The 13,318-nt window shown below is 37.4% G+C and overlaps 1 long non-coding RNA gene across 2 annotated transcripts; it reads right to left on the bottom strand.

The window, feature by feature from the left end:
* Window positions 1-428: 428 nt before the first annotated feature.
* Window positions 429-13,282, bottom strand: LOC104989783. 2 transcript variants are annotated; one of them, XR_825416.1, is made up of 3 exons: window positions 13,196-13,282; window positions 9,747-9,819; window positions 429-1,148 (listed from the first exon to the last, which is right to left on the bottom strand). It is a non-coding gene; the product is annotated as an uncharacterized LOC104989783 (long non-coding RNA). The 2 variants fall into 2 exon arrangements; XR_825417.1 differs by lacking the exon at window positions 429-1,148 and adding an exon at window positions 2,503-3,106.
* Window positions 13,283-13,318: the final 36 nt, after the last annotated feature.

Raw genomic sequence — 13,318 nt, 5'->3', positions numbered from 1 at the left:
CTATTCTGTTCCATTGATCTATATGTTTTTATGCCAATACCACACTGTTTTGATTACTGTAGCTTGGTAGTATTGTCTGAAGTGTGGGAGGGTTATGCCTCCTGCTTTGTTCTTTTTCCTCAGGATTGTTTCACAATTCTGGGTCTTTTATGGTTCTATATAAATTGAATTATTTGCTCTAGTTCTCTGAAAAATGTAATGGGTAATTTGATAGGGATTGCACTGAATCTGTAGATTTCCTTGTATAGTACAGTCATTTTGACATTTTAACTCCTCTAATTCAACAACATGGGATATTTTCCTATTTCTTTAAATTGCCTTCAATATCCTTTATTAATGTTTTATAGTTCTCAGTATATAAATCTTTCACCTCCTTGGTCAGGTTTATTGAAGTCATTTTTAATATAAATGGTTAAAAAGCATTTTTCTTAGATTAACTCAAATTTATTCCAGAAAAAAAAATCAACCAGAGCATCCTTCATTCCCCTAATTGAGAGGCTCTCTCATTAACAACCTATTTTGGGGGGGCTAAAGGGTGGATGAGGAAGGTGGGGGAGGGGTGGCAGTGATGGTGGGGGTCTGGAGCTTCCACAGGAAGAGCTAACTAACAGTTTCTACAGCTGAGATTAAAGTCCTCCTCTTCTGGAGCTATGGCAGGTAAAAGCAGCCTGTCACTATCATCCATTACATTTTCTGTGAGATGCAAAATGAGTCAGTAAACAACAGCAGTGCACTTTGGTTCCTTATGAAGCTACTATTGTTTGTTATCGACAACCTCAAGCTGAAACATCAGAACAGTACAAGGACATTTACTAAAACCAGGGCCATGGGATATGGGGTAATTTGAGGCTTAAAACAAAACAAAGCAAAACAGAACACCTATGCCCATGAAGCAAGTATAAAAGTCCAAATCTAGCTCACAAGTGTATCTAGTCTCTGCGAGAAGATATGTTGAATGACATCATGGGTCTGGCTTTTTCCTGCTGTGTAACCAGCCCTGGCATAATCCCCAGAACCCAAGATTTAAAAGGCACAAATTCTCCTTGTGCAGCGTTTCAGGACCACAGCAGCTTCTGACAGGAGCACAGGCATGGTGCCCACAGCCCACGGAATGATGTAATCCAGGCTCTCTTGGACTGATGCTGCATCTGGAAAATGGGAAGAAGGGGGTGTAATGATTAACCTCCAGCCAGTGTTTTTAATTGCACACCCGAACACATCTCTCCAACATAGGTGATATATTCATTTACAAACTGTATACATGTTGTTATACTAATAAATGATGCACATAATAAAACTTCTACAAGTAGAATTTTTAAATACAAATATGTAAAGCAAATTTCTCCTACTTTCTGGCTGTATCTCCATGGGTTGTTCTGAATAATCTCCAGAGGGCACACACCCACCCTGTTCCCAATAAGTGGACCGTTGGCCTGGACAGGACAAGTACAGGCTAACATGTACTTTCTTTCAAATCTACAAGTCCCCTGATTAGCAACTATCTGGATGTCTTTAATTGTTAGGAATAGGATGAGGCAACATCTGAAAAAGATATCCCATTTTCTCAAGAACAATATTTCTAGAGGCTGTGTACAATGGTGGAAAAGAATTTTCCTGGTATCTAAGCTGTTTGTCATATTGTGGAAAACATTCTGCTCAAAACAAAGTTAAAGCCAGTTTGAGAGCAGCCAGTAAAAGAGATTTAGGGTTATACAAGATTAATCACTGCAGATGGTGATTGCAGCCATGAAATTAAAAGACACTTACTCCTTGGAAGGAAAGTTATGACCAACCTAGACAGCATATTCAAAAGCAGAGACATTACTTTGCCAACAAAAGGTCCGTCTAGTCAAGGCTATGGTTTTTCCAGTGGTCATGTATGGATGTGAGAGTCGGACTGTGAAGAAGGCTGAGTGCCGAAGAATTGATGCTTTTGAACTGTGATGTTGGAGAAGACTCTTGAGAGTCCCTTGGACTGCAAGGAGATCCAACCAGTCCATTCTGAAGGAGATCAGTCCTGGGTGTTCTTTGGAAGGAATGATGCTAAAGCTGAAACTCCAGTACTTTGGCCACCTCATGCAAAGAGTTGACCCATTGGAAAAGACTCTGATGCTGGGAGGGATTGAGGGCAGGAGAAGGGGACAACAGAGGATGAGATGGCTGGATGGCATCACTGACTCGATGGACGTGGGTCTGAGTGAACTCCGGGAGTTGGTGATGGATAGGGAGGCCTGGCATGCTGCTATTCATGGGGTCGCAAAGAGTCAGACACGACTGAGCGACTGAACTGAACTGAGCTAAACTGAAATGTATATAAAAGCCCAAGATAGGTGCCCATAAATATTGTTCTATCGGATCATAATCACTCATTTATTTATGTATCTTCCATGGCCACTTTTGTGCGGCAATGACAGAGTTGAGTAAATACAACAGAGACTGCAGGCCCAGAAAACCTAAAATATTTACTGTCTATCTCTTTACAGAAAAAGTTTGCCAACCTCTGACTGACAGTGATGAAAGGGAAAAGGGGAGGAATATAAAATTATAGATATGAATGCAGAGAATTCTCCAGTGAGTACATGAATTTATATTTAAAAGACTTTTGAAAAAAATATGAAAAGAAATATGAGGGAAAGATTCAGAACAAGAAGGAAGGAATAATTTTGAGAAGCAGCAAGAAATATATGGAAATGTCAGTGAGGCTAAAAGCCCAGAAAATTCTGAAGCTTGTGAAAAGTATTAACAGCAAGAAAAATGACCCTTATAAGTAAAGGAAACAAGAATGGTGTGTAAGAATGCCACTGGGGTGAATGGCACAATGCTACTGAATAGAGAAAGTTAAGTCAATTACTTAACTCTCTAACTGTTAACCCCTTAAGTATGTTTCTGTCTTTTCTATGAAGATTTATCATCACTTATAAAGAATAAAATTAGTGGTAATAAGAAGAAATGGAGATTAACACAGTAAAATAGTGAAAAATACTCATCTGCTCCTGTTTATTTCCAGGCTTGGGTGAACAATATCTCAAGATACCAAACGATATAATCTCAATCCACCAGGAAGTTATTGGTAATCTTTCGGAGTTTGGAGAGAACTGAAAAAGTGCTTAAAATATAGGGTTAGATTAAAAATCTAAAAAAGAAAAAGAGAGAGAGAGAGAAAGACTGAAAACTATGGGATCAAGAGCTTGCTATGACTCCCAGTAAAACTCTAGAATAAATTGTTGAACCTTTAAGAACTGAGGAAGGAAAACTGGGATTACGAAGATAATAGATTTATTAAGAAAATCACACCAGATAAACCTCCATATCAGTTTTAGATAGGATTATAACATATAGGGAGAAGGCAATGGCACCCCACTCCAGTACTCTTGCCTGGAAACTCCCATGGACGGCGGAGCCTGGTAGGCTGCAGTCCATGGGGTCGCTAAGAGTCGGACACGACTGAGCGACTTCACTTTCACTTTTCACTCTCATGCTTTGGAGAAGGAAATGGCAACCCACTCCAGTGTTCTTGCTTGGAGAATCCCAGGGACGGGGGAGCCTGGGGGTCTGCCATCTATGGGGTCGCAGAGTCGGACACGACTGAAGCGACTTAGTAACAGCAACAGCAGCAGCAGCATAATATATAGAGTCCTTTGACAGGTTCTCTCCAAATATCATTTGTAGAAGATTTAGAAGGGATGATGTTTGCAGTTATTAAGAGGTATCATTAGTGCACTTATGTGTATTTATAATTAAAGTACTTGATTAATGATATTCTCCGATGTGCTGATTAATGAATTAAGGAAATTAATGAATTTCTCATTAATTCAGCATTCATTCATTAATTCTCCAGGATTTATATTATTATCTTATTTCTTTCTCTTTTTTTACCAATGATTTGGTCAAGGGTATTGCTGCATGACACCTAAATTTGCAGAAACTCAATAACTGCAAGGAATAGCTAGAATGTCTCATGGTAAAGACAAGATCCAAATAAGATCTTCAGTGTGTGCGTGCTAAGTTGCTTCAGTCGTGTCTCTTTGCAACCCCATGGACTGTAGCCCACCAGGGTCCTCTGTCCATGAGATTCTCCAGGCAAGAATACTGGAGTGGGTTGCCATGCCCTTCTCCAAGATCTTCAGAACCTAAAGCAAATCTTATAATGCCAAACAAAACAAAGCAAAACATGAACAATAAAACCAAAAACAAACAAGCAAAACAAAATTGTGGTTCTCAAAACCAGTTGCACATTAGAGTTAGGGATTTTTATTTAATTGGTTTTGGGTGCAGGCTGAGTATTTTTAAGAGGCATTTCAGTTGATTCTAAGTCAGTCAGAGCTGAGAATCATTTGGAATACACTAACTGTGAAAGATGAGGAGGGAGTGACAAGTGGAATAACCACAGTCCAGTGCAAGTATGGAAATGTTTAGAGGATTCTGTGAACTGTAAAATCAATGAAGCAATGGCGAGATGTGACAACCAAAAAAGCTAAAATGACCATTAATTATAAATATTGAATAGAACTAGGGAATAGTAAAAGTAACTCCCATTTTTCAGGCAATTACTCTTCTATCAGGCACTTCAAGTGCATTTTACAGTCATCCTCAATTTGCAGTGGAGAAAGCTGAAATTTAGTGAGGTTAACTAACTTATCTAAATCACCCAGCTAGCATCTAGTGTGGCAAGGGCTTAATGAATGCTATATAGTAGTAAACTGAGGAGGGCCTGGAGAGACTAACTGGATCGGGAATTTATTAGAAAGGGAAATCTAAGTGATATTTTAATGAAGAACTGGTGTTGAAGGGAATATAGATAATGAATATAGAAAAATACAAAATTCAAATATTTTCCCAAGATTTTCCATCTAAGAGCTGGGAATATTTGTAGGACTTATGAGAAGAAATGCAGTGGTAGGCAAGAGGGCTCATTTTTTGGAGAAAAATCACTTTGGCTTTTACTAATAGGTATTATTTATAAAGTAGCTGTGCCAAGCATTTTACATTCATCTCATACAACCCTAGGTACTATTAGCATTATTCTATTTTAAAGGAGTTGTCCAGATGATGGATTCAGTGCTATATTCAGGATTTGAGCCTAGGTCTTTGTGAGTTAGAGCCTACACTCTGAATCAACTGGCTATATGTATAACATATTGAATGTAATGTAACTGTGCAATATCTAAGCAGAAATGTGCCAGAACCATTGGAAATATGGGAGTAGAACACAGACAAAATAATTGATTATACGTTTAGAAAACTAATAGCTTATAAATAGATTTGTTATTTTTAACTATTTAATTGAAGTATAGTTGATTTAGAATGTGTTAATTTCTTCTGTACAGCAAAGTAATTCAATTATACGTATATGTATATAGATTTTTTCATATTCTTTTCCATTATGATTTGTCACAGGATATTGAATATAGTTGGGTTTCCAGGTGGCACTAGTGGTAAAGGATTTGCCTGCCAATGCAGATGTGGATTTGATCCCTGGGTCAGGAAGATCCCCTAGAGTAGGAAATGGCAACCCGCACCAATATTCTTGCCTGAAAAATTCCATGGACAGAGGAGACTGGTAGGCTACAGTCCACGGGGTTGCAAAGTCATACACAGCTGAGCGACTAAGCACACACACGGAATATACTTCACCGTGCTATACAGCAGGTCGTTGTTTATTCCCTCTATATATAATAGCTTACATCTGCTAACCTCAATCTCCCAATCCATCCCTCCCCCACCTCTCTCCCCCTCTACCTCTCCCCCTTGACAACCATGTTTGTTCTCTATGTCTGTGAGTCTGTTTCTGTTTTGTAGATGTTCATTTGCATTATATTCTAGATTCCAAATTAAATGATATCAGGTGGTATTTGTCTTTACTTAGTATGTCTTTTCTTTATTTCCCTAGGTCCGTCCATGTTGCTGCACGTGGCATTATTTCATTCTTTTTATGGCTGAGTAATATTCCATTGTATATACATCTTCTTTATCCATTCATCTGTCAATGGATATTTAGGTTATTGCTTGTGTCTTGGCTATTCTTAACAGTGCTGCTATGAACACAGGAATGCCTGTCTCTTTTTGAGTTATAGTTTTTTCTACATATATGCCCAGCAGTGGGATTGCTGGATGATATGGCAACTCTCCTGGCTTCCCTTGTGGCTCAGCTGGTAAAAAATCCTCCTACAATTTGGGAGACCTGGGTTTGATCCCTAGGTTAGGAAGATCCCCTGGAGAAGGGAAAGGCTACCCACTCCAGTATTCTGGCCCGGAGAATTCCATGGACTGTATAGTTCAAGGGGCCGCAAAGAGTCAGACACAACTGTGCAACTTTCACACACACGGAAACGCTATATTTTTTTTTTATTTTTTTAAATTTTAATTGGAGGCTAATTACTTTACAATATTGTGGTAGGAACTTTGATAATGTTTCCATAGTGGCTTCACCAATTTACATTCCTACCAACAGTATAGGAGGGTTCCCTTTTTTCCACACCCTCTGGAGTATTTGTTATCTGTAGACATTTTAATGATGCCTGTTCTGACTGTTTTGAGGTGATACCTCATTGTAATTTTGATTTGCATTTCTCTAATAATTAGCAGTGTTGAGCATCTTTTCTTTTGCCTACTGGCAACCTGTAGGTCTTCTTTGGAAAAGTGTCTATGTAGATCTCCTATCCATTTTTCGATTGGATAGTTTTTGTTATTGTTGAACGGTATGACCTGTTTGTATATTTTGGAAATTAAGCCCTTATCAGTTGTACCATTTGCAAATATTTTCTCCCAATCTATAGGGTGCCTTTTCATTTTGTTTATGGTTTCCTTTGCTGTACAATAGTTTGTAAGTTTGATTAGTTTCATTTGTTTATTTTTGTTTCTACTTCTGTTGCCTTGGGAGACTATACTAAGTAATTTTAAGTGAAGCATTAGCACATAAACATCTTTGTCATAAATATAGTAAATAAAATGTATAAAACTATAGGTAGTATCTATCTGTAGTTTATATATAAAATATATACTCTTTTTATACAATTCCTTGCTGCTCCCCTGGAGCAAAAATCTCTTGCTTTTCATCATGATAATACTGTTATTTTTCTGATGCCTCAAGTCAAACATTGTCTTCTGAAAACATTCATGAAAGAAGACTAAAATTACTTTGACTCTTGTATTCTATATATGTTTGTTTTTAAATACCTTGGTTTCTGTCTTTATCATTATTTTTGCATCTTTACTGAGATGTAATTGACATTTGATAAACATACATTTAAAGTGCATGCTTTGATGAGTTCTGACATATGTATACACATGTGAAATCATTACTGCAATTAAAAAACATTTTCATCAATTCCAAGACTGTCCTGGAACCCTTAATAATCTGTCCCTGTTTCCACTCTCATTCCTAGGCAACCACTGATCTGCTCTGTGGCTCTACAGATTGGCTTTCAATTTCTAAAATTATACAAAAATAGACTCATAGATTATGTATATTTTTTTCTCTGACTTATTGCACTCAGAATGATGATTCAGGGACTCATCCATGAGTATGTATTAATATTTTGCTCATCTTTATCTCAAGGACGTATTTCACTGTATGGATACATTACAATGCGCTTATCTGTTCTCTTGTTGACAAATATTTGGGTTGTTTCCAGTCTGGCATGACAAATAAATCTGGTAAGAAAAAATCATGTTCTTGTCTTTGTGTAGACATATGCTTTCATTTCTTTTGGGTAGACAGCCGGAATGGAATACCTGAGTTATATGTAGATTATTTTAGCTTTTAAGAAACTGACAAACTGTTCTATACCAGCAGTGCATGAGTTCCTGTTCTGCCATATCCTCGCCAACACTTGGTAAGATCACTCTTTTTGATTTTAACTATTCTGATAAGTATGTAATGATGTCTCATGTAGCTTTATCTTTCCCTGATACTAATGATATTGAGCACCTTTTCATTTATTTGTCATCCTGTAGCTTCTTCAGTGAAGTGTCTTTCAAATCTTTCGCTTATTTTTAAGCATAGATTTCTGTCTTATTATGGAGTTATATGAGTTCTAAATACAAGTCCTTTGTCAAATAAATGTTCTGCAAATATTTTTTTCCTGTGTTAAGTTTGGTTATACTGTTAAAAGTAATAGTTTGCCTCAATCAATAAACATTTTCTTCTAAACCACTTCTAGGTTGCACCATATCTTAAATGTTAAATAACTACATCCATTATAACAAAGCTCTCACACTTACAAATTGATGAAAAATTTTATTGCCTTCTCCATGAAGTACAAAGAGAGTTTACTTGGTCACACAGAAAAGTCTGTATTTTCCAAAATGAAAAAAACAAAAAATGTATTTTATGATTGGCAGTTTTTCTAGAAGGTGATATTTTTACCATTTTATCTAATAGTATAAGTAATAATAATGGACTAATTTCATTGTATAAATATTCATTGCTGAGAGAATCTCAGTACCACTTCATTAAATTTGTTTTCACTAAAATTAGTAATTTTCCCCTGCCTCAATTTTATTTTTTCTGATTTTTTTCCAATCCCTGATTCTGTGGGCTCATGATTTCTCTTTAGTCTTTCACACCTTTCCCCCTCCTCAAATTACAACTTTCACTTGGTAGTAAGCAGATTACCTTTTAAAGTAACAGGACAAGTCATCGTCAGCAAACATCTGTATTTATAGCAAAATGCAGCATTTGCTGAATTCTAGCCCTTTCTTCTGTATCCTTCTGCCAAAACTGATAACCAGCTTTACATTTATAAAGTTCTATTTTTAGTTGTCTGAAAATCCTGGACAGTTCATATCAGAAAATGTTATATAATTTTAAAATGCCAGATGATAGTCAATATTACTATAAAAGTCAAAAGTGAAAAAGAAATGGAAGATATTCCAAGTGAAGAAACTTTGTGACTTAATCTTTGTGATTTTATCTAACATGATGCAAATATATTTCTATCTCTAAAAAAGTAATTCCTTCACAGAATGACAATTAAATTTGATCTACAGTGTCACTAAAAATTAGGAACTTCTATCAGTTATATAGAAGACAGTAGATTATAGGAAAAACTCTAGTTTTTGGGGTGTTTTCAATCAAATGGAAATAAATCTTAAGTGTTGTATAGCATTTACTTCCTTTTGCATCTAAGTTGAATTCAGTACTGACAAATGATCTCTAATAGGAAGCATTTTGTACCTGTTCATTTGTGTGCAAAGCTGTCTATACTGAAACACAAATCAGAACTGCCCTTTACCTCCCTTATTAACATATCAGCTTTGACATTCAACAATTATATTTCAAAAATTAATAACTAGTTGAAAAAATAGCTCTTTTTTCCTTAGTTCCTTTAACTCAGTTTACAGTAAATGTAAGAAGTACAGAACTCAATTTATAGCAAATGTATGATGTAAGTACAGTTCACATTTACTTGGCATAAGGCTGTACTAAGATAAATATCAACTAAACTTACTCTCTACCAAGACTCTCTTCTTCTATATCACCAGTTCAGCATTCAGTTCAGAAAAATAATTAGCAATGGAACAATGATTACCAAAATATGTTTTATGGTACTCTTTCCCTTGAGATGGTAATAGGCAGGACCTTAAGAAATTCTATGCTTGAATATATCAGGTGGCTGCAGACTTTTATTTGTCAGCTAGGGCTACCATAACAAAATTCCATAGAGCTCTCTTTCTAGCTTGCAGGTGACTACCTTCTTTCTGTGTCTTCATATGGCAGAGAGAGGGCACTCAAGCCAACTTACCAATACTTTGGAGGGAGTTGTTTAGTTTGCCCACTGGAGACACACGCATCCTTGACGCACTAAATGGAGGGCACTGGAAGGATAATGGTAACAAAGTCACTTCCTATAAGGGGTGACTGCCACCCACCCTTGATGGGTATCTTTAAAAATAAGAGGGAATACAGCTGCTATAACGCAATATCACTCTCTAGCTTCCATTTCTCTTCTGCCCTCCTCAAATAGGTATAGATTAATAGGTGGCCAACCAAAGGATGAATAATCTGAAGCTTTGGGGTACCTATATGAACTGTTTCTTGTTTTGTTTTCCGATTACTGCTTTCTGATGCACTCTGTCAAATATTTTCCTTCACCTGGAATAACACCTTGGGCAAACCTCAAAGCTTTCCAAGTCCTCTTCATAGAGAGAGACTCATTTTCTCTGAGTGGGTTTCTTTTGTTTGTTTTCTTGTTTGGGTTTTTCTTTTTCTTTTTTTATTTTTGAGTGGGAAGAGGAGGAAAGACCCATCACTCTGTAAACTAATAACCACATTTCTCCTTGAATCCTCTCTTCCCAAGGTGGTCCTGATATAGACAGGAGGGTATGTCTGGCACAGTGTAGACACTCAATAAATGAGAAACAAGCTAAACTACTGGTTTATATTTGAAGAACCTCCCAACAGCTAGAAAGACCCCATTTATTTAAAAATCAAATTTCTTGCCTCAGTTTTGCATTATAACCACTAACCAAGAAGAAAATTCTAAGAAGATAGCCTTATCTAGACTTATTTTCTTTTGCACTTATCATTAATTTAGCATTTACAGATTCTTAAAGAAAAACATTTTCCCACTATTGAGTGACAAACTATACTCAGTGACATACAAATCAAACCTCTAAGTGGTCAAGAATACAAAATAAAATTAAGTACTATTGAGTGCCTACTATGAATTTGTCACAGGGTAAGAACTTGAACGGAGCAGAAGTGATTTAAACTTGGTATAAACTCTAAGGAACTTACACTGTAGTTGGAGGCTAGCATATAAACATGATTGGTTCAAGATCTTAGAAAGTGAGACAGGGGAGGTGAGAGGCATTCCGGTATAGACGTTTGGAGGCATGGGTTCTGAAGCAACACTGCCTGAGTTTTAATCCTGATTGCTCTTCACTGCTATCTCTGGCAAGTTTCTTAACCTCTGTGTCTCTCATACTTAAAAAGCAGAATTCCTGAGCAATTCCTATATTATAATAGAAGGAGAAAGATCAGAAAGGATTAGGGACAGATGAAGGAAGTCACTGATTGCAAACATTTGGACTTTATTCAGTAGCAGAGACCCAGGGAACTTAGAAAATTGGTGAGGAGCAACACAAAAACAAAGTTTTGGCAAACCCTAAACTGGTTATGTAGGATGGTTTGGGATAGGGACAAGACAGAGAATATAGTAATAATAATAGTCAACTTTTATAAGATTCTTTGCATGACCTTTGCAAGTGCAAAAAAAAAGCTATTATTATGTTCAGACAATGTGCTGAACACTTTATATGGGATATTTCTACAGACTGAATTCTGCCCCTCCTCTTCAAATTCATATGTTGAAGCCCTAACCTCCAGTATGACAGTATTTGGAGACAGGGCATTTAAAGAGGTAATTAAGGTTACATGAAGACACAATTAAGGTTGGGGCCCTACGATTCGTGTCCATATGACAAAGAGATAGGAGGATGTGGGTGCATAGAGAAAAGGCTAGGTGAGGCCACAGTGAAAAGGTGGCTGTCTACAAGTCAAAACCAACCTTATTGGCTCACTGACCTTGGACTTACAGCCTCTGCAACTGTTGCGAAAATAAATTTCTCTTGTTTAAGTCACCCAATTTTGTTATGGCAATTCTGGCAGACTAAGACAATGGCTCATTTGACTCTTAAACCAGCCTCATGGAGAAATAGTCTGTCCATCATTGTGTCACCATTGAAGAAACAGAGGCTCAGAGAGCTTAAAATGAATTGCCTAAGACAGTTAATAAGTAGCAGTAAACAGAATTTAAATTTAAGCTGTCTTACTACAAATATTATAGTTCAGTTGTAAATTGGTAAATGAAAGAATTTATACACACAAAAGGCAGATACATGACTTATTAGATTTATTAGACTTATTAGATTCGGGCTAAAAAAAGGGGGGTTATCACTAAATTATTGAGATTTTAGGCCTTGGGGTTCACACAAGTTAAATGAGTAGCTTGTGTGTGATGTGTGGTGTGTGTATAGTTTATATTAAATACTCTAAAAAGGTTGTTTAGAGCAGAAAGGAATTACGGCTTAAGTACTCATGGACCAGCAGACTTGGGTAAAATAAGGGAAGAGATATGGTACTACTGCGGAGGAAAACAGTATTAAAGAATACAAACTGGTAAACAAGTAATGAGATGACATTTAAATGTGAATGATGAGAACAGATAATGTTTTATCTATTTTGTTATTGCCTATAACTATGTCTGTCTTTTCTAAGACACTAAATTAACATTTGGTGATATAGCAAAGAACGGTAGAGAAATGTTGAGATTTAACACTTGGAAGAAGCCATTTTTTTCTCCCAACAGGAGCAATAACAGATTGAGACTGAATTTTCCTCGTCTCTTAACTAGGCTTTCTCTCTCTTCTTTGTAGGAAGGCCTTTTAGCTAGCTTCAACTCGAATGAAGGCGATAAAAACTTGGCCACCTTCGCAAGTGATTTGGTATCTGATACCCGATTGCTGTCTGTTTTAAGGAACAATGAAATAGCTGCAGTATTGTCAATTCCACAAATGCTGCACACAGAGGGTAACTGTTTAGTAATTCTAAACAAAAGGAGTAAGCCCCGAATACAGTCATCGGTCATGGTCGTTGGTTTTATTACGTCCTTCTAGCTTTAGGGGTCTGGTTCTTCAATGCACGTCCAAAGACCCAGCAGAAGCACTGGTTGCTTTCTGAGAATGAGGCAACTATCCCATTCCTGGATTAGTGCTAGAAGTCGCTACTAGGCCTCTGCCAAGCACATCAACTCAGCCGCAATGCGCCTGCCCAGACCGCAGCAGCCTAGCTCTGCATACATCCCATAACACCAAAAACAACTGTACGAGAAAATTCGAATCTGCAGCAGCAACCTCACCCCCCCGCGCTCCAAAGGTTTTAGCCAGCACGGCTGCCTTGCCAGACTACAAATCCCAGCATTCACTCCTCACACGGGAGCCAATAAGGAAGCTACAAATTTCTTCAGCCAATCATACCCCAACCCAGTATAACATGCTGACTGAATTCTGGGGTTTGTGGTTTTCACGTGGCAACATTACACCATCGTGTTTAAGGCGATGTAGGCCCCGCGTCCGATTCCAGACGAAAGCTCCTTCTAATAATTATTCTGTTGGTGCCCCAGGCTAACCTGTTAATTAGTTTTATTCCCAGGCCTTGTGCGCCTTAAAAATCGTAAACTTTTTTTCTTACTGTCATACAGGAAACAAGATTTTTCGGATGAAGACATCCTCATCCCACCGGCCACCCGGTCCTTTAACCGTCGCTTTTAAGTCTCGCGAGATCAGCTCCTTTGGGTGTAGGCAGGCCTCTGAA

This window comes from Bison bison, unplaced genomic scaffold, assembly GCF_000754665.1.
Source record: "Bison bison bison isolate TAMUID 2011002044 unplaced genomic scaffold, Bison_UMD1.0 scf7180017864163, whole genome shotgun sequence".
Taxonomy (NCBI): domain Eukaryota; kingdom Metazoa; phylum Chordata; class Mammalia; order Artiodactyla; family Bovidae; genus Bison; species Bison bison.
The sequence above is the reverse complement of the archived record's forward strand: the minus strand, read 5'-3'. Positions and strand labels throughout refer to the sequence as shown.